Below are 22,163 nucleotides of genomic sequence, written 5' to 3'. Positions count from 1 at the left end.
ACTTTCTTACAGAGTTTGCTTTTAAGATACTCACTTTTAAAAATGGCTGTGACTCTACACCACACCACTCTCAACCTCAGCTATTGAGAATTTCTAGTTACATTTTTGATGTTAGACCAACTTGAAGATGAATTTTGGTTTTATTCATTCAAAAGTCAAACACGAGCACATCATATGGTTTGATAATGAAGAGGGCATTGACCTCATCTTTCAGGTCCTCTGTCTATTTCAGACCCTGGTGGCATTCCCAGAGTCTCTCATTTCAGTGACAGAGCACACCATGGGCCACAGCTGCCCACCAGCAGACATCTGGGGGGTGTGGCCCCATAGCACATCTAACTGACTTTGCAACCTGCAAAACTGGGTATTTGTCCTGTGGCTGAAAAAATATTAAGTGACTGAGTAGAAGTTTTTTTTTAAATCCAACTACTCACTATTCGTTAATGAGAGGACAAGAATTGGATCAAATCTGCGAAATGACCACACCCTGAAATTTAACTGTCACTTTCAAACTTGCAATTAATCTTAGAAATCCTTTACTCAGTCTGCTGCCCCAAAGACATCACTTCTTCCCCTTATTTTACTTAGTCATGACTATAAATTATTATGAATAAATGAAAATCTTATTTATTTACTGTTCTTTTGGCTTCCATGAACATACACACCTAAGCCTTTGGTTTATATACTCCGTCTAGTATGTTCCAGCATAGACATTACAGAAGAAATGTCTCTGAATAATTAGGTACAGTGAGTGGGTTATATGTAACCAGTGCCAGCTGAGCTCCACACAGACAGAAATACTGACAACGATGTATAGAATATTCACAGAAAGAGTTCCAACATCTTCCAGTGCTGGAAAAAGTAATTAAAATCAAGGACACAGCTGTCATCTGTACAGTAAAGTCATAAGGCTTCCAATGAAGGCTCCAAAAGCTGCTGTCCTGCATGCAACAAAAACTAAAATAGAGTTTCTCAAGCATTTTATTACAAATAGAGTTTCTCAAGCATTTTATTACAAATAAATAAGTTTAATAAAATGGAAACAATTAAGCATTGCTATTATCACATTAAATTTGATGAACTTGAGTAAAACAAGAGCTTAGCATTTTGATTTGTCCTTCACTGCAACCAAGAGCGGAGCCCAGTCCTTGTATTTACTCCCCAGGACAAATCCTCCCTCAGGAAGGAGGAAGGATTGCACTGCACAGCTACATGGCACCTACATCTCATGACTCAATTCACAGCATCAGACCACTGGGCAGGCAATGGGTCTCACTCCACAACTGGCAACCTCTAGTGACTAGTCTCATTTTGCCATTTGACCATTTGATCTGAGAACCACTACTGTCAATCATTTGAAATGCCTCTTTCATCAGAAGTTGGGGCTGAAATTTCATTTAATATAAGTGAAAGTTTTTGGATGTGCACAAAAAGGCACATCCAAAGGCCACTACAGAAGGCCACTACAAATGGAAACTATAGCTTTAAATGTTTCCTTTCACCCCTGAAGACAGATGTCTGGAGGTTTTTTTCCTAAGTGTCATCATAACTTTCACTTTTTAATCTAATTTCATAAACAAATTATTAGTGCAAAATAATAAAATTTATATAGGGCTCAATTATCCATACTTCTTTCAGGCTAAGAGAGAAAACAAACATGGAAAGTATAGAAATGAGCAGCACACATTTGCTTCTCTTTTTCTTCTCCTCCAGTCTCCATTAAAAATAGCTGACAGTATAAGGAATTCTGTAATTAATGGTAAGATGCATGCCAGAACTAGGAAAACAAAGTCACCTGTGAAATTTCTGCAGGCACAGCAGAGATACAGGAAAAGAGAAAAACTCCTAAAGAGTCACCTTGAAAAGTACTAAGGCACAGCACTCATCTGCACTGTGGAGAACAAAGAGGAAGCACATTATAGCATCCAAAACACATTGTAGTACTTAAGAGAATGAAGTTTCTCTGAGAAAGCACATATTTCTGGTTTTAAAATCTTTTATCGTCATACTTTCCCTGTTTGAGGTAGTTTTGACAGAATTTTCTAAACTCCCATTGGACTGAAAACAAGAACATATTATGAGTGCAGAGCGAAGTTTCATGAGAATGCTTTTCTGAGCATTTGAAGAGAACCACCAGCTCAAAAAGAGGATTAAACAAGTTCCTGGTGGACAGGTTAATCAGAGACTACTGAACAACCACCAGCTGGCTCTGGATCAGGGATTTGCTGAGTAGCTGAAGGCTGGAAGCTGGAAAGTAAAGCAAGGGAAGCATTTGTTGTTAGTGACTGTTCAAGCTAGAATGCTGGATTAGGTCTGGTCCAGTACAGCCCTCCTCACAGTCTTACATTATGCTCCCCCAAAAATCTGAACTGTATCCACTCTCACCCAAAACATCCTGTGTTACAAGCTCGTCCTGGGTGTCTGAGACAGGTAAAGATGCACTATAGGAACAATGGCAGCAAAATAACCAACACTAACAGTTTTCTGAATAGTACTAAATGCTTTACTTGGATGAAGTCCTTGACAAAGGTTCTTTACCAGACTCTGGAAAATAATGGTTCTCTTTTTTCTCAGCCAAACCCATTAACAAAAAAATCTTCATAGTCTGGATTGTTACCAGGCTACCAATGAACTTCTGGTTGCTGTAGCCCAGGCAGATCTTTCTAAGAGAAAAAACAGGTAAGAGGGTCTACATTTTATGCCAGATGTACTCAACTATTCGACATCTTTAAAGTGTTACCTCATTAATGACTAGATTCCAGGTGAAAATTAAGGTAGTCTGTTTTACTTTTAAGTGTGCCTCAAATGGAGATTCAAAGGATATGCTGAGGGGAAGAGGAGAAGAGTGTTTCTGTCTTCTTACTATGTGATCCTAGATATAGCTTCACTACAGTTCCTGCAGTATAGGTAAGCAGTACCTTCACACCCAAATGTGTCTGTGTCTATTCCAGTTTTGACTGGTTTGCTTTATCTGACTCCATGTGTGAACATGCCTTTATTTTATAGAACATACAATGTCTAGAAGGATTTTTCATTACTTACTCCATAAGATTATAGCAAACAAGGCATTAAAAATAACAAACAAACAAAAGATCCAAAATGCTAACCTCAAAATCACAAAGATGACCCTGCTCTGTAAATGTACCAGAAGGTACACATCCTCTAAAGAAACTATCACCAGTACCAGGAATAGTAACCTCCTGGTTTTGGAGGGTTTTGGGCCTGTAGTTTTGGCTCATGGCATAACCCAGGAGGTCCTGAGGAGTTTGGCAGCATCCCAGTGCCTGTGATCGCCTGCATATGGACAGCTCTACTGCCCAGAACCTCCATAGCACCACACATGGCAGCTTGTCTCAATTCTGAAGCTGTGTTGTGGGTTGCAGCTGCTTGTGCACTGCCATCAGGATAAGAACTCTTCTTGCCTATTTAGTGAATTAATCAATAAACTACAATTTCATACAGCACATGTGGAACCCTTGGGATGCTAAAAATAGACCAAATGATAAATTTTTCTTTCTGGATTTTTTCATGCTTCTTACTACTAAAACCATGAAGAGCAAATACACAGGAGAGTATCGTACATCATTGGTGTCAAATTATTAATTAGCAAAGTCTAAGTGTTCCAATGGGAAAGCTGGCCAGATTTCAGAGCAGCTATGCAGGCTAGGAGGACAGGGAGAGAGGAGGGGTAACACACTATCCCCGTGTGTTGAAGCTGCCTAGTAAGAGGATAAAGAGCTTATGCTTAAGGATCAAAAGGGAGGATGATGTGCCCCAGCACTGTTCCTTGGGTGCTTTGGGGTCTGAGGTGTTCTCTCTACAAGACCCCTGGAAAAGGGGAGCAGAGGAGGCAAAGCAGAAAAAGATGTTATCTCTAGGATGAGGAGTTGAGACAGGAGGAGGAAGGAAGAAGAGAAACTCAGCAGGAACTGATGTACTGGTTTTTCACCTGGCACCTTGGCTCTGCTGAGCATGTTTCAATGCCTACAGCAGGCTGTCTCAGTAGATTAAAGGGACTCCATGCACACATAGCATGCTTGGAAGCATCAAGTGCTCCTCTAGTTAGGGTGGTATAAAAGGGGAAAAAACCCACCTGCTACCACTGGAACTCACACACCTTTGGCTTGTATAGCACCTTATTCTTTAGCCTCTAAGGAGACTAGTAACTAACAAACATTTCTCTAACTCTAGCAGCACAAATGCCCCCTTTTCCACCCCCAGATATTTATTTCAAACCCCAGGATGCTTCAAATCAGGGGAAAAAAAGGAAAAATCAGGCCAGGAGTTCCAAAAGATAAATGGCAGAACACTCCTATTTCCACTGCAAAGTTCAGTTCTGGTACAGACAAAGCATTTGAATCCAGAAATAGCAAAACTATTATTTTTTTCTGCAATAGTAGTAGGACTATATAACTATTTTCCAGTAGTTTCCACTGTTTCGAGTGGAGTAAAAACCAGTACTGAAAAGAAGTGCAGAACTAATTCTATAAATGCAGCTATGATCAATACAATGCTACATTACCATCACAAATGTAGGAATGCCTTAAAAAGCCAGTTTGGGATTTCTTTCTGTCTTAAGATAAAAAAGCACTTTTTTGTGCAGATTAACATCCTACATTTTCTTCCTTTCCATGAAAAAAAACAAAACTGCCTAAGTCCCAATGTATGATGTTGTTGCAAGCAAGAGATCAGTGTTGGCAGTAGTAGCCAATGTGAAGATCCTGAGCTACATGTAATTCATAAGAAGTTCAGGTGCAGCTCCTAGACTTGGCTTACAGCCTCCATGGACAATATGGTTGTCTGAAACCTTAGCTGTGGTAGGAAATCAGCACTGTGTCATGTTGAGGCTGCCACTGTCAGCTGATATTAAGCCCCATGAATCCCAGTGTAGGGAAGCAGAGGAGCTTACATTTTTCATGCTATTACTTCCATTCATATTGAGCTTTGTTTTGAAGTGTCTGTTTGATACAAGATGTAATAATCATAAAGGAGATGATTGTGTTGCCTGGACAAATCAAAATTTGTACAGATCTAATTCTGCATAATGAAATATCTGATCAATACCAATCAATGCTATCAGTAATTCATGTACTCCTCATTTGTGATATTAGATTCATAGAATCATTTAGGTTGGAGAACACCCTATCCTAAATCATTATGAGAAGGCAAAGCTGTGACTAAACAGGCATCACTGTATTCACATAACAAAACTGCTCATTATGAGAGCTTCAAAACCTAGGTCAAGCTAAATAATCTTCCAATCACTCCAAAGAGACCACCCTGATAAGACGTGAGGGAATCTGGAGGTCTTGCTTTTCCTTGCATGGCTTCCCCTTTCCCATTCTAAAACCTCTTCCTTCTGCATCACACTGAAAGACTGCAGAAGCAGCAGCAATGGAACCTTCTACTGGTTTCATTCCCATTAAACTACATGTGAATATAGCAGAAAGAACTCAATTTAAGTTACTCTAAGAAACAGGTTTTCTAAAAGAAGTAAAAAAAAAAATAAAACAAAGCAGAAATCCTTCTGACACTTCTGTCCTATTTGGCAAGAGAAAGCTGTCTGCCAGTTTCCAGTTCACAGCCCTTAGCTGTTTCCCGGCTGAGACTTCTCCCTAAGGATGTCCCTGAAATATTTTCATCAAATAGCACAAGGGAACAGCATGCTCTGCCCCAGGAGGAAGACAAAGACTAGCCAAATTTGTGACCACTCTGCAATCATACCCTGTAGCTATGAAATCCCACTCATCCCCAACTAACAGCATTTTCAAAGCAGTCCAGTCTTCCAGACCTGGAAACTTAAGAGCAAATTTAGGAAGAGTCTGGTTCCAGCCCTACCACTGGCTATGTATTTTGGTCCATAAAACAGTTCCACCTTCCTTGCAGAGCATAAACTAGAATCTGTCACAGGCTGAATACAAGGTCCTGAAATTTCTAAGCACTTTCTGATGATGGTATCTCACATGTATGCTCATTATTTTGCCCGTCTAATGAGTTAAAAGACTCAATTTTTTCCAGATGTCAGTGTTTTCCTATGAGAAAATACAGCCTAAACTTTGCCCAAGTGTCTGCTGGGATATCAAAGAGAACATAATTACCAGAACTATATAGGTATGATTAATAACACAGTTTTTAATTTCCATCAATTAATCCAATGAAATTTTGTATTTAATTTCTAACACTATTTTCTGGTCAGTAACAAGTATGAAGTCTTGTGACACAAAAAGTATCAAACTGGTGGCATTTATCTGATGGCAAGAGCAGCAATAACACTTTTACAGTCTGCTGGATTTCTCCACACAGAAGCAATCAAACAGCCCAAGGGTAATCTATTTCATCCTGTAACAGGGCACAGTGGGAACAGCCTCATATCTAATGAGTAAGATCCTTGCTCCCATGCCTTTGAAGGACTCAGGATGGGAAATTGGTTACTGGACTGAACAGGAACAAACACTGTGGTTAAGTCATATTCCAGCGCCCAGAAGAATGGCCTGTGTTTGAACTCCCCATGCTGAAAGGTCTGCAAATTTTGGTGCCGTTATTTAGTATACCTGCTTCCAACATCAAACCTTGAGGAACAGATTTTGCTGTCTACAACTACTTTATTTTCTGCTATACTGTTCCTCCAGTCCTTTGTGCTTTACTGTACTCATACCAGACCAAGTTTTCAGATACTAAACCCATTTTTAAAATAAAAAACACAATGTAGCTCAAGAATCTCTGCTGAAAAATTCTAATTTCACTGACCTACATTAATCAATGAATTTATAGCCTCCAGCCCAACAGGCAGCTGAGTAATTATTTTTATAAAGTAATCTTCAGTGTGCCGGCTTTTTTTTTAGTAAAAATGCTACCAGTAGAAATCCTATGACACAGGCTCCTCTTACCACTTTCTCCTAAGAGACTAAAGACCTTATTTTCCAATATACTGAAATATTACAATACTGTGAACAATGTCTTCAGCAAATGAGATAGAAAAATTTTGGCTCTTTCTGCTCAGCTAAGTCAAATGAGTTTTTGGTGCTACCAGTAAGTAAGTTTAACTCAACTCTGTCATCCCTTTAATTTTATCTACAGGAAAGTGTGAACAGAAGGAAAATTTGCCTATTCTCAGTTACTGCTGAAAAATTAGTACTTAGAGAACAGACTTATTGAAAAAGCAGGTATTATATACAGACATATTTTTCTGCTGATAAGCATTGGTAAAGTATCCATATGTTATGCACTTTAAATTGTTTTATGCAGTTGCTAATTGTTTAGGGTCTGAAGTCCTATTTAATCATTCAAAAGCAAGCTCATATTCTCAGTGATTACTTCTCAACCATGGGATGAAATGTAAAAATACATAAATGACTAAAAACAGTATATAATACAGTTAATTCCAGGAAGAAAAATTTCAATGTGTTATGAATAATTTAGAAGCATGCTCCTGCTTGCAAAGATACATGCTGAAACATTTCTTTAAAGCTAATCTAGTATTTTGCCACTTTTGGAACAATACCAACTACATGATAATTTAATATGCAGTAATTCCTGTTATTAATTCCTCTTACTAATATGCATTAATTTCTCATCTGATTTCTCTTCATAGTAACAAATGAAAACCCATATTGAGCAGAAGAAAAAAACTTTCCTTTTACTTCACAAGGCCATAACTCAGAAATATGACAATGCTGCTTTACTGCAACAGGGAGTGAGAACTGATCTGTGTTCATTAGAGTTCACATGATGCTTAAGCATCAGCTCTTAAAGCTCCTGATTTTTCTAATAGTCACCCCTTCAGTTACTAACTGAACTGAATGGATCTGCTCTACAGCACATAGCAAGAACAAAATCAATAAGATTTGGTGGCATGTATCAATTCTCTGATTGCAAATGTATTTATCAAAAGACAATTTTCCAGAATTAAGTCTAAGTCTGTTAAAATTTGCTTAGTTGCAATTTGAGAAACCTAAGTACTATAATTGAATCTTTAGCTTTATAATGAGAACAAGAAAGACAATATTCCAACACATTATTAATGGACACTTTGTCTACATTAAGCTGCTTTTCTTTTTCCTAACAATATTCCTTACTAATAAGATGCTTGCAAGATTGTCCCTTCTTGACCCTTTTCTCTGAATTGCACCATGGATTACTTATTGTTATTTTAAATTACATAATTACCCAGTTATCTGAGGAGATTGTGGACAAGAACAACACCACCACCAAAAATCTGTTCTACCTCAAATTACCTATATTAGCAGCAAATAGTTGCTGGGCTGTGCTTGCTTTCCTCTCTTTCTATTCAGGTTGTTTGCTCTCTGTAGTGACTAAAATATTTATGTATGCTCCTCTGAAAATCTCAGCCATCACGACTAACAATTGTGGTCCCTAGGCAATTTCCATGGGCCCTGGATACCTCTCTCAAATGCACTGGAAACCCAGCTATTATTTTTTAGAGAACATTCGTATTTCCAATTTTTTACCTTCAATTAATATATCTGTTTCCTCATTAAACAGGTAATTTAGGTACCTCACCTTCAATGTGAAAAAAATGAGAATGTTGTAATAAGATCCATGTCACTGTGATTATGGCTGTGATGTTTTTTATTTATGAGAGTCAAAGAATGCAAGCAATGTTCATTCTCTGATATATCTTGATATAGTAGCAAAGCACTGCAACAGCTGAGCCATATTCAGTAAATCACATGTGTTCCGAATTCAGTATTTGAATGTGCAACCCTTAAATGCACACATGTGAAATTCTCTCTCACAGAAATACATTTCCATTAATTTACTTAGTTTCCATGAAAACTGAAGTTAGGTATTCCCTAATTAACTGAATTAAAGGAATTTAGGAAGTTTTTTTCTGCTGTTAGTTATTCTCATTTTTACATCTGTTTTCACAGTTGAAAGCCTGCTTAATCTTCAAATTACACATTTCAGGTAATATTTCATGGCAGAAGCAGGGAAAATAGAGTAAATCCTCCATGGCAAATGAAGACTGACGAGCATCTTTGCGAGCAGCCAGCTATCGTACACATCTTCCTCGTTAGTACCATGAGAGCTCCTCCCTGCTGTCGCTGCTATCCCCGCCGTGTTCCCGGCCCAGGGCTCGCACGCCTAGCAGTGTGTTGGCATTCAGCACACGCCAGATCCAGGCTTTGCCAGGCAGGATTTTTAACCCCCCCTCTCCCCCTCTAGGTGTGTTCTCCTTCCCCAGGCCGGACCTGGCAGCTGCGGCAGCTCCGGGAGGCCGGCGAGCCCCTGCCAGCCCCGCTGTGACTCAGCATCCCGCGGGCCATCCCAGGGCCTGCAGCGCCGGGCGAGCCAGCTGCCCCTGCCCGGCAGGGAGCGCGGGGAAAGGGCGACCCCCGGCCCTTCCAGCAGCCGGGCGCATCCCTGCACAAGGAATGCGCTCCCAGACAGCACGGCGGGTTCAAAACCGCCCGATGATCGCGGGGCTCCGCTCGGGCAGTACTAACAGCGCCTGATCTCTGGTACAGCGTTCTTCCAGCTGATTATTTGGTAATTAACAAGCAGACACACACTGTTCACTGAGACGGGGCTCCATATGCGTTTCTGTGGAAATGTGGCATAAGGACTCGGGGATCCAAAACTGGCCCACCAGGCGTTATTTGATGCAAATGTAAAATTACAATGTAAACTCAAAATAAAAAGGCATTTACCCAAGGAATAGTAGCATCCTGTTGTGAATGCCTGTAATGCTTACTGGCAATACCCTGGTCTTTGAGATCACATAGAAAACAGGTTTCAGGTTTATTAAGCTAGCTGTTTATCAATACTCTCTGACAATATACCTCTTTGAAAGTATGGGTATGTCTTCAAGTTACTGAAGACAAAAGCTAAAGCATTTGTACTTCTTTTTCCAAAATATGAAAATCTACAAGTGCAAAAAATATGGCCTAGAATTTTTCAGCATTTACTGTGGTAAATAATTTTAATTTACTAAATGTAATTTAACTTATCTTCTTTTAAAATGTGTTATCTTTACTGCACATCTATATTAGACAATTTTCTTGAATATATCCAAAATTGTCAAATTAAAGAAAGGTAGACTGCTTTTAAATTTTTTTTTTTTAATTTCCGGCAAGTTCCATAATTAGAAATAGCTGTACTTATATGTAAAAATTTTAAAAGTACATCGTTTTCTGAAAGACAGTAAAGACAGGCTTGTCTATTCACTGAATGAAAGCCCAGATTTTTATCCAGAATGTAGCAGTATTATAATCTTCATTATTTACAAGACAGACAAGCAATAGATTCTGGAATGCATTTTCCTGGCACACATTTTATTGTAGCTTGCAAATGTTACAGAAAATGTACAGAAAGAGGAAAAAAGGTCAATGAAATTTCATTGTCATTATTCAGTTAGGACCTCTAATGAAATAGATCATGTTATTATATTGATCACCTCAGTGACTGTCCTGCCCCTCCCCACAACGCAGTCATCTATAGTAGACAAAAATTGATCAGAAATGTACACTCTCAAACAAACTGCAGGATTCAAACACAGTATTTAGTGTCAGCAACATTTAAACAACCATTTAAAAATAATCAGACTAGTAGGATCTCTGCAGTTATATCCATCTGAGAATCCTGACTCTGCATTCTAGCCCAGGTATCTGAGTCAATGTAACCACACTGCATCATCATAATCCTGTCTCAGCATATTCCCTCTACTGCACTCAAATCCACAAATAAAAAATATCCCTTTTTACCTTAGACGGTGAATTCCTTCTTGTCCTTTTGTTCATAGTAACTATTCCAAGTTTGCATCTTTGAAAAAAATACAAGGATGGTTAAACCAATAAACTTCACAGATCCTCTCCTGCGGCAGAAAGCAAATTACAGGAAAAAAAAAAAAAACACTTCAAACTGTGACCTCAGAGCAGAGCACAGCCGTTAGCATCCCTCAGCCAACCTTCAGTAGAAAGCAGGTTTAGACAGCACAGAAACTGGCTCTGTACATGGCTGCAATGCTTTCAAATCAAGCATTCTGTGCTGTAAGCTCAGGGATTTATATCTTCTTAAATAGGCCGTCCCACTCAATGCTGCTTGTGTGCATGAAAATATGAAGCATTTCACTGCAGTCACTTTATGCAAGAAACTACCCCAGTCATCTTTACAATCTCTGTCACTATGTTCTGAGACTAAAGAATGAAGACAGCATGCATAATTCATGCATTAAAATTTTCTGTGCACTTCCTGCAGCAACTGTTACATCCAGTAATGGGGTATCGATCAGCTCATTGCTAAAACAATTGGGGCTGGGCAATTGCTGTGCTGCAACAAACAATATTCCATCCAAAACAGGATGCAGACACAGGCTTCCCCCTGCAGCACTCAAATATAACTCCAACATGCATGGCATGGCATTTATGTATTGCAGAGTGTTTAATCTGGACTCTACGTTTCTTTGACCTCCAAAAAATGCTGTGTTATCTGAGCCTTTTATTTGAAGTCTCTATTCTCTGCAGACTCCTTTGACTCTGTGCAGCATAAGAAGCAAGTATGTTTTCCTAACCTAATGTTCTAAGCACAGTGAACCTCTGAAAGGGAAGGGCAGATGTAAAAGCTTTCTACCCCATGACATATTCTTTGCCCCACACACACCTGAACCATGTTTCTACCACAAAACAAGTCCATTCTCCCTTGAATCCTTCTATTAGAGTGCATATATTCTATTCTATCTGCATAGACCAACATAGATACATCATTTTTGTCTAGCACAAATCACTAATTTGTATCTGCCACATCAATTAAAATATGTTTCGGAGTTTCTACTTCTTCCCACAGATCTGACCATCTTCCAGCCTTTTCAACATACTCCTTTTTCCTGCAGCCCTGCCATTCAAACAGGCTTCATTAACAGTATATCAACCCTGTCTTCAGCAGCCTCTGGGCATACCCCATTTCTGACTGCCACATGCTTCTCCCATACACACAAAAACCACAAGTGCCATTGTTTCATAAGAAGAAGATGGACAAAAGAAAAAAAAAAAAAGTCATGACTGAGGTGAAACCTCAAAGCAGTATTTAAAAATAAAATAACAAAGATCTTTGATTACCCTGGTGTTGCCAAATAGCACTGTGTGTGAACACTGGTGTGTGAACCACATAGACCTGTAGTTTCACGAAAGCCACGGAATTATTCCTTACCCTTGGCAGCTTGGGTCTGCTCCTTAATCACTAAGATACATCATCATCATCACTAAAATAAAGAACTCTTACTGAGGTTTGTTAAAATATATTCAAGAGGTTATTAAGATAACAATAATAATTATTGTTTCCTGGCAAAACAAAAAATCTTGATGCACAGAGACACATTTTGATGAAAACCTGAATCTGGGCTAAAGTATCAATTCTCCTGCAATTGTACACATTCAGAGTCCTCCCAAGTAAGTTAATGGAAAATTGTCTGGAGCGAGCAGGATTTGGCATACAGTGTGGAAACTTGAATGAATAGAGGCTTTTTCAGCAGAAATTCAGGAAGAAGTTTTTCTTTGTCTCTCACCAAAGCAATCACCTTTCAGTACATCCAGCATCTACTGCTTTCCTTTATGCTAAGGCATGCCCATACGTTTCAGTGGGCTAGCAAACATATCTCCCAGAAATTCCCTATGTCCCTCTGGTACAAACTTTCTCAACAGCTACCAAAGCTATAATATAATAGCAGTTAATCACTGCTTTTGGATACATCAAAATCAGAAGTTTAGTTTGTCAAATTCTTCCCCCATTACAATACTGAGTGCTGGGTCACAATAATGTCTGACAAGCATTAAGCTAGAAGTTACAAGTCGTATCAGAAAATGTGATGTTGTGCACCTGACTCCTTAATTAATCAGATTAGAATGGAAATAAATCTCACAAAGATGAGATTCATGCCCCAGGTCATGCAATCCCCACAAGTTCACTCTGGTCTTACTCTTATCAGTTCTAAGTGGGAAGCTTACTGGGAAAAGAATGTTTGTGTAGGTGCTGCAGACTAGTTCATCCTGCACTTACCATTACAGTGGGCATCTCCCGCTGCTTGCTATGTTAGGAGCATTCTCCAGATGCCTAAATTTGGACAGCTAGCAGCACATCACCATGCAAGACTAAGATGCCCATTCTTTGTCAGAAATCTGTAAGAACCTGTTCAGCTCTTGTGGTCTATTTAAGGGCAAGTTGAATCATTCTTATGTTTGTGGACTTTGTTGATTAGATTTCAGCCCAACAGAATCAGACAGAGCATGTCAATCACATGTAGGTACTAACATGTAGACCACTCAATTCACACATTTCATTCTGTCACTGTATCTCCCCTTCATGTGGTTTAACAAGATGATTTCCTGGACACAGGGTAAGAGACACAGCAGTTTTGGGAACAGGATCACTCTCCCTATTCAAGCTATGTTTGGGATTCCTTAAAGAAAATGAACATTTGATTAAACCTGATTTCATATGTAAATGCCACAACATAAGTGCCATACTGGACAGTTCTGTCCAGAATATGAATTTTGATCATTGAAAGAAAGAAAGTGACTTTCTGCATTTTATTATGAGATAAATTACTCATTGAAATGGCAAATGTCTCCATGTGATTGCATTGGTACTGTAATACATCAGTTAACTATTTGTGTGGAAAAACACATTGTTAGAATGTCATCAGCACTTGCCTGGTATTTTAAAATTTGTATGTAATATAGTGGGTTCCCCAAAGGAAGTCTTAGAAGCGCTGGAACATAAAGTAAGAAAATTTCATCTATCAGAGAATTTCCTAGGAAGCACGAATATAAATAGAAACTAGCACACTTTCTTTGGAAAATAACAAAGATAAGAAGTGTTTTACAATTTAGAAGGGTAAGAGCTAGAAACTGGACAAACTAGTGTTTTCTTGAAGTTACTAGCATCCGCAAACACAAATAGGAGCGTTATAGGTATCATTACACTGAAGTGCTGCCTAGGTATTTCACAGTATTAGACAGGCAAACCAAAAATACTTGACAATCCATTATGACAGAAGCTGTGACAATATGACAATCCATGCTGATTGCATTCTCTGTGTATTTGTCATTTTAGCATTCCCTGATTTGCTAATGATGAAAAGGAGATAATGAAAATGCCCTGCTCTCCCTGCTTTACTCTTCCTATTCCACACTTCTCATGTAAATGAGACATTCTCATTTTTACTATGCCTAGATAGACATCAGAAACCCACAAGAAAAAATATTAAGATTTGTCCTTCATCATGAAAACCAGTTCTGGTATAATACACAGCTTCCCAAGCCCTCCTGGAACCTTTCAAAATAGAAACTTCATAATTGGGAACTTTCTCTTCAATCTGGAATGGGAAAGTACTCATGGCATGTAAGGTTTTACGACAGTCTAAGCAGTAGACTGTCACATTCTCTCAATCACAGGATCCCATTTTTAGCAAAGTATGTTCTGAGACCAAAAAACCATTTAATGCTGTTATTTCTTATAAACATCTCACAACTCTTCTTTTATTTCTGTAATTAGTTTTTTCAAATTTTGCTGGTTTATGCACTTCTATTTTTCATTCGCTATTCTCTCTCACTATAGTCTAACCTCAGCCTTGATGTATAGATCATGCACACTTTTAGGTTGAAAAGATCCTTGAGATTGTCAAGTCCAACCATTAACCTAGAACTTCCAAGTCCTGATGTTCTTCCTTTCTTGATGGCTTTTATCTTTTGCACTAAAAATGTGCAAATGGAACACTTTAAATCTCTACCATTTGCAGCTATCCAGGCCTCAGGAAGTGGGGTCATTTTCATTTTTCCTGACATGCCAATAATTTTTCACATTTAGGAGTTTCTACTTCTGATATTTTGGCTGCCTTGGCACAGTCTTATCCTGATGTCCCTAACGATTGCTCTGGATGTCATTCAAAGGAACAACTTCATAATTTCTTCTGTTTTCTGGAGAATTTTTTAGTCTTTTTTCCTTCTAAAATTTTGCTCTAGTACAATCTCATCTATAGACACAATGTCAACTACTATCTCCTCTTTAGATGCGGTACCTCTACTTCAATACTACCTCATTTTTTTCAAATTGGTATCTCAGACAGTATTTCTGATACAGTAAATTCAGGCATCATCTTAGGCTCCACATAGACAAATTAGGGTTTTCATTACCCACCCCCACAAACTCATTCTGCCAGATGCTTTACGAATCACTGTGTGCAGTCTGAATGATATCTCTAACCCAAATCATCCTTAGATCATTAAATTCAGACTTGCAAAATCTTTCTGCATAATATTGCTCATATAAAATCTTTTAATATGCACTTAATTAATATCCTTGGTCCAGATTCTCATAATCTCAGAAAATAATCCAAAATCTTGTCCTCTGTCCTGGACAAACACAGCACCCTATCAGAGCGTTGCTGCTATCAGTGCGTGATTTCTCTTCTTCCTCCACTTCTTTCTTTGGTATGACAAATAAAAGTAAGTTCACATTGGTTCCATGGACCACTCTATTATTCTCACTTGCTACTAAACAGCCAACATACAATTAGTCTGCAAGTTATTTTTCATTATGTCCTTGTTAAATTCTCAGTGAACCACTTCTATGCTTCCTCCCATTACACTTCACATTTAGAAAGAACTCTGCAACACCTGCAAAGTTACTGCATTGCCCTCCTTCCAATACTTTCTTAAATCTTGTTTGCAATGATAATTGAAATTAAATTGACAGCATGTAGGCTGCTCTAGAAAGCTAAGATCACTGTCCTCAATGGCTGACTTTCTTTCACTGTTTCTTTGCAATTTCCCATCTGTCTTTGCCTTTTATGTTATACTTCCACTCATAACCACTGTGAGTAATTCTACTGGGAGAGGGACAGACCTCTTGTTTGTTCAAAGAGATCTCTGTTTGGTGACTCTAGCTTTTCAGCACTACAGTAATGGAAAGTACTGGAGGGCACAGAGTAATAAATCTATGGAGTTAGGTGTAGAATTTGAACTTGCTCCCAATTCCTACTGAGAAGTCATATGAGGCTGAACAAAATCAAGACTGCAGTTCAGTCATTTAAGCTGAAAATGTGACTGATCTTCTGCAGACCACATTGCTACCAATACCTAAACATATACCACAACAAAACCACTGCTTGTTCTGCTTTACTGTTTAAGTTAGTGTTCCAAAATATCAACACTACTAATTATATGAAAATGCTTTCTTTAAACATTATTCAAAAAATAATCATGACGTTTAATGCAACTATATAAATTGTATGCCAATGTGATTGTCCCTACTACATATAATATACTATATTCTGTAATATAGCACAGACTTAAAGTATCATACTATTTATTTATAGTTATAAAACAAAAGAATAAACTAAAATAAGATAGTAGCCATAGTTATTGGTACAACAGACTACTATACATATCAGCCATATTTAAAGTGTAAAAGAGATTCCATATATACTGAGAAAAATGCCACTCCAAATATACCAAGAGCTCCAACAGCCAGTTACAGATATAGAGCTATCGAGGGTACTACTTTCATGTTCTCCTAGGCCTTTGCACTCAAACAGCAACAAAAGCTGTATCCAAGATAACACACAAAACTTCCCTCCAAATGGTTTACAATGTTTACAGAGTGATTTACTTCAAATCACTGCTGATCCAAAGCTAGCATCAAGTGCAGCATAACTTGCTGCAGTGTAGGTTTCCACAGACTGTCTGTAATACTGATGTGAAAATTCTGTTCTTCAGGTCTTCTCTTCACATGTTTTTTTGGTCACATCCTTGTCCTCAGGCCAGCTGGCCAACACTTAGAGCAACTGAACCTCTTCATACATTTTGAACTTTGGAAACAATCTGTTTGCTATGTTTTTTTCCTGTATCTTTGATACTGCTGGTTTTGCACTCTTACTATGCATGCTTCCTCTACAATGTTCCTGACCTCTGGATTGATTGTTCTAGCCATCATTAGTTAAGAACTCCTTTCATTTACTTTATTGGTCATCACAGTAACAACTTATATCACAGGATAGAAAAAGCAAGCCTATGCTTGGTGTTGGGCTGTCTGGCATTAAAGCCAGACTCCTTCCCATATCCTCATCCCAAGACCTCTAAAAATTCAGGGTACACCACAGGAATCAACTGAATTACATGTTTTGTTGAAAAGTAGAAAAAGCCAAGTATCCATTACTGTGAAGCAGAAATTCAGGGCCAGTGCTGCCTGTGCAGAGCATAGCAACAAGTTCAGGGCTGCCAGGTCTTTTTAAGCATGAAGCTCAAGCCAATAAATGTTTCCAGCCAACTGAAATGCTTTAATAACAAGCCTTTTACCATACAAACAAGAGACAAACTGCTGCATCCAAACATCTTGCTGGGGCTGGGTGGGAGAGGGCCATTGGGTGAGGGCAGGGGCATGGGTAGCCAGGGGCCACAGGCAGCTCTCATCTTAGAGAAACAAGTCCACGGCCCCTGAACAGGCAAGTTTGGGGCCGGGCTGATGGCAGCCAGGGAAGCTATGGATCTGGATCACTGGACAAGACCATTGCAGCAGGGCAGGCCTGAGGTCCTCCCCAGAGCACAGCACATATCAGAAGGGTGAGACTGAAATCACAACAGTGCCCATTGTGCTCACTCTGCCTCTGCTGCAGCAGAGTGTTCTGCTGAACACACCCTGACAACTCCAGAAATCTGGGGAACAGCATGCTCCCAATTCAGAGATCTTGTGGCTACAGGAATACAGTGCCCTGTAAAGGTGTTTCAGATGCCAAACCACAGAAATACCAACTAATATTCTCTCTGCAAACCAATACTTATGACGAAGTATATGATAGTCAGAAGGCATTGCTCCTGCTCACTTTGGAATATGCACATTTGGATTATCTGTTTTCTACTCAGTCTGCAAACTTAGAGAAAGCATGTTACAGCTGCTTTTCAAAGTGGACTGCTGTCCTTGTCATTGCAATGATGGAGGAAATAAGCATGCCTTTTCCCACAACGAGCCACTACAAGAAATACATTATTTGCTCGCTTACTTTTATTCAGTTCTTTACTAATTTTGCTACACTTCTGAATGAAAAAAAGTCACAGGGATTCCTAATAAGCAGCATGAGATAGCATTTGGTTGCACAAAAATCACAGGAAAACTGAAGTGGGAGGCCAGTTTTTAATCTTTCTCCTCTTGTCAAACATATTTCTCAGTCAGTACCACCAAGTGTTTTCAAACGCAGGTCAATCTAGACCAGTAGCTTGCCAGTAAAGAAGCAAAAATAACACAAAATAGGCAGAAAGCCTCCCACTTCTGTGCTACCAACAACATGTATTATCAGTGACAATCATCCTCTGCTATTCACCACCGTCCCTTTCTCCTCTTTGCCAGAGCATGGCTTTTGACTTTTTCAGCTATATTTGTTCACAGTTCTCTGAATCAACAGCTCCATCACACAACACACAGCATTAGCTCTGCCTGACCAGAGAGAAAATAAACATAAAAATAAAAATAGAGAAAAGAAGTTCTTTTCAGCTTGGGAACAACTGTGTTCAAGTAAAAACTGAAACAGACATTTAAGTTCTCCTAGGAAAAATCTTCCCCTGCAATAATATGCATTCCCAAATCCAGGAACAATCATGTTTTAATCTTCCACCTTAGAAATGCACTGTGAGAAATTGCTAACTGCAAATGAAGAGACACTATGAAATGAGGAGTTCTAAACATGTATCACAGATTGCAGGGGGAAGAGCCTAGCAACTAACAGAATCACAAAACTCTTATCAGTGAGAACTTAGTGGAAAAATCAATTAAATATGTAAATTTTCACCTTTGGGGAAAAACACAAAATTAAGCCTGACCAGGATTATAAAATCTATAAAAAAGTGGGAATGAGAAGTTCTCTTTCCTTTAAGCCTTATTTTCTAACCTATATCAATGCAACTGGTTTACGTGACTTTTTACTTCCTCCTCCCTGAACTGTAATACTTTTGGGGGTCTTACGTGATTTTTTTTCAACAAAAAGCAGATTTCACCAGCACATACAGAATAGGCTATTTCCATAGGGTGATGCTGAAACCTGAATGAAGAGACTAATGTCTGAAACTTTGTCTGAACAGACAAAGGAATAGTAAGTAGACAGCATTCTGCGAGAAGCACAACATACAATGTGAACTACAAAACATAAGGGGGCGCAACCACTACAGAGGGTATGCAAGCTCTTTTTAGAAAAAGCTAAAGCAATGCTACTAAAACCAAATTCCCAATTGGGAATTCCTTCTTTGAGGAAGCATGAGCTCAATTTCTAGTCCCAAAGTGAAATGCTACCATAGGATACACTGTAAGAATACTGGTTTTGAATGAGTAAATAGTAAGTATGTAAAAAACAAATAAAGGATACTTTTGGATAGGTGTGGTCTATTTCTGAAAGAATAATACTTTTTGGTCCAATGACTGCAGCATTGCAGTTTACCTGATTTTAGCAGCAAAAATCAAAATGAAAAATTATGACACGGTATCCAAAATACATATTTTGTACACATTTAAATATTCACTAATTTTTTTTAATACATACAAATTAAACTAAACATTACACAGATTTTTAAAAAAGGCAATTTAACGCAAAATAAGTAATTCTAGTCATTGGTCAGTGTTTTTTTCTGATATAGTTCCAAGACCAAACATTTTTATTTATATGGCCAATGATGGGGATGGTTGAAGGACTGCAACATTCTCCTGCTGTTTGCATAGAAACACATCTGCATTGAAGTGTGGATGGTCCTATGAAGATAAATTAAAGAAAATTTTCCAAATGTTCTTTCAATTACTGAGGTCTGCAAAAACTACCAGCAGCTCCTTGACAAATAAAGGAAATGTTTCATAGGAGTTGAATCACTATACAAGACAAAGTACTGCACCTTATGGGATACAGAAGACAAACAGTCAACCTCCTGTCTGCCCCGCTCAAAAAAAAAAACCTAAACCAGTTAAATTACTACCTTTTTGTAGTTGTCCATCTTATAGTTCTCCCTCCAACTAGTGAGATTAATAACTGAAATGTAACTCTTTGGGCCTTTGAGTTGACATAAGTTGCCTGTTAGTTTTTTAGTTATTTTTCACTTGAGATATTAACAGGCATACAGAGACTGTATTTTTGAAAGAAAAACACACAGCATATTTCAAAGGAAAGGAAACTGCAGTGAACAGCTTAATGGACATGTACTGTAACCAACCATAAGTGTTTATGAAGTACCAACATCAATAAAAAGTACAAATACACAAGTCTTCTAGCTATCCCACATGAAAACTAACTTCTGAAGAATATCAAAAGGTACTATCATTTTGTGTTAGCTTAATTGAGTGTTTGAGGGCTGTAATTTTTAGGATTTACAGAAAGTGATGGACTCCATTCTGTATATGTAGCTTTTATTTATAAAAGCAGTATATGGGTATGGAGAAACAATGAATCTATGGCCAAATCCTGAAATAAATTGCAAATATACCATCTGGCACTTATGATTTAACTAAATGTCACTGATACAGCCCACCTGTTCTGAGATGTTTCATTATACTGAAGTTTAATCCAATTTCTCACAGAATTTATTCATTTCTTTCAAGCATGAGGATGGTCTAAAATAAAAAAACTGCAGGCATACAACTTTAAAAGTAACTAACAGAATTTATCCATTAGAGAATTAAACATAAATATATTCATTGACCTCTAAAGAGCAAATTAAGTTAGTCTTGAACTTAAAAGTGATATTGGCCATATTCCACCTCTTCCCCTTGTTTTCAGTGCACTTTCTGCCAAGAAGCACATAAAAGGTTTTGTTCCTATCAGATTGAGTAATATTCTAAGATAACCTGACAATGAAGGACAGGAATCCTCTAACCAATTCAATTTAGATCGTACCAGTGTATTTCCAGACTACTGATATGTTATCACATCTTAAAAAGCTAGTAATCTTTTGTAATAGGAGCACTGAATTTGATGGATGTCTCTTACCAGTAACTTCCTCTTATTTCCTAATATAAAACAAAATTACTGCTGCACTGCACAAAATATGGAGCACAAATTAGTGACATTTAAATGACTTAACAAGCTTAAAACTGTGGCCAGGGTTTGAAAAAATTGTTTTCTAACCTAAAGGCTCTAATTTTGCTATAGAGCTACTGGCAGTTTCTATAGATTTCATCAGGACTGCAGGGTTGTAGTGTGGGAAATATTTGTTTCATAGTAGTTAGTTATGTTTATCACAAAATTAGTTAGTTATGTTTATTTGCCATCTCTGTAAAAACAAGCTGAGATATCAATGAACACCACTGTTGCTTTCAAAGGAAACATACAAGACTTTGTTATGACATTAAGACCAGACAACAAACCCATCAGAGATAAACTGGAGAAAACGTGTCTCATACAACTATCTCTGTAGTTCTGCAATATGTCTGGAAAGTACCTACAGCGTTCATCATAAAATAATTCCTCAAAAACATGTCCAGACGTAGGGCAGTACAAGTAGTTGTAACATTGCCCTGTGATAGCCTTTGCCCTTCTTACCAAACCAGCTCACTTTTCTGGGTTTTCCTTTAAAGATTCAGACTCTGACCGTTTTTCAGGAAAAAAAAAAATCTTAAATCAACAAAACAACATACTCCAAACAAAAACCCAACTAAAACCTAGTTGCATCTCCAGCTTTTGTGGTTCTTGATTTCTCACCCAATTCTATCTCTGTGTGGTACTACAACACATGAGATTTACTTCACATGTGACTCCAGGCAGTCATATTCTCTATGCCTTTCTAGCTTTCCTTCCACCACAGCGTTAAGCTTCTCTTGGACACCAATCATCCCCAGACTGGGAGCACTGCTGGCATGAGGAGCTGAGGTGTAGGACTTGTGATCATAACTTTGGCACCAACACCTTGGACTTTATCAGGATCTGCTGCTAGGAGAAAGAGCATCAGCTCTCCATCATACAACTGGATGAAGAAAATATATGAGTTCTCCTAGCTGCTGACATCCAGAAGTTTCCTTGCAGTTATCCTAGGCTTATTAAAAGTTAAAAAAGACTCCTAAATACCACTCCACGCAAGCAAAATGAGATCTGCACTGGACTGCTTCAGCATTCAAAACTGCCACTGACAGCAATGCATACCTGCAGTAAAGACTCTTCCCCTCATGTTTATCACAATGGAGAGTCA

At 38.3% G+C, this 22,163-nt stretch overlaps 1 protein-coding gene across 1 annotated transcript in view; it reads right to left on the bottom strand.

Annotated features, from left to right (window-relative positions):
* CNTN1 (contactin 1) overlaps window positions 1-10,869 on the bottom strand; it is a 124,837-nt gene extending 113,968 nt beyond the window's left edge. Inside the window, exon 1 of the mRNA XM_068189984.1 lies at window positions 10,725-10,869. The gene's annotated coding sequence lies outside the window, so the exon portion shown is untranslated. The remainder of the gene's footprint in view (window positions 1-10,724) is intronic.
* Between the last annotated feature and the right edge of the window lie 11,294 nt (window positions 10,870-22,163).

Source organism: Anomalospiza imberbis, chromosome 5 (assembly GCF_031753505.1).
Source record: "Anomalospiza imberbis isolate Cuckoo-Finch-1a 21T00152 chromosome 5, ASM3175350v1, whole genome shotgun sequence".
Taxonomy (NCBI): Eukaryota; Metazoa; Chordata; class Aves; order Passeriformes; family Viduidae; genus Anomalospiza; species Anomalospiza imberbis.
The sequence above is the reverse complement of the archived record's forward strand: the minus strand, read 5'-3'. Positions and strand labels throughout refer to the sequence as shown.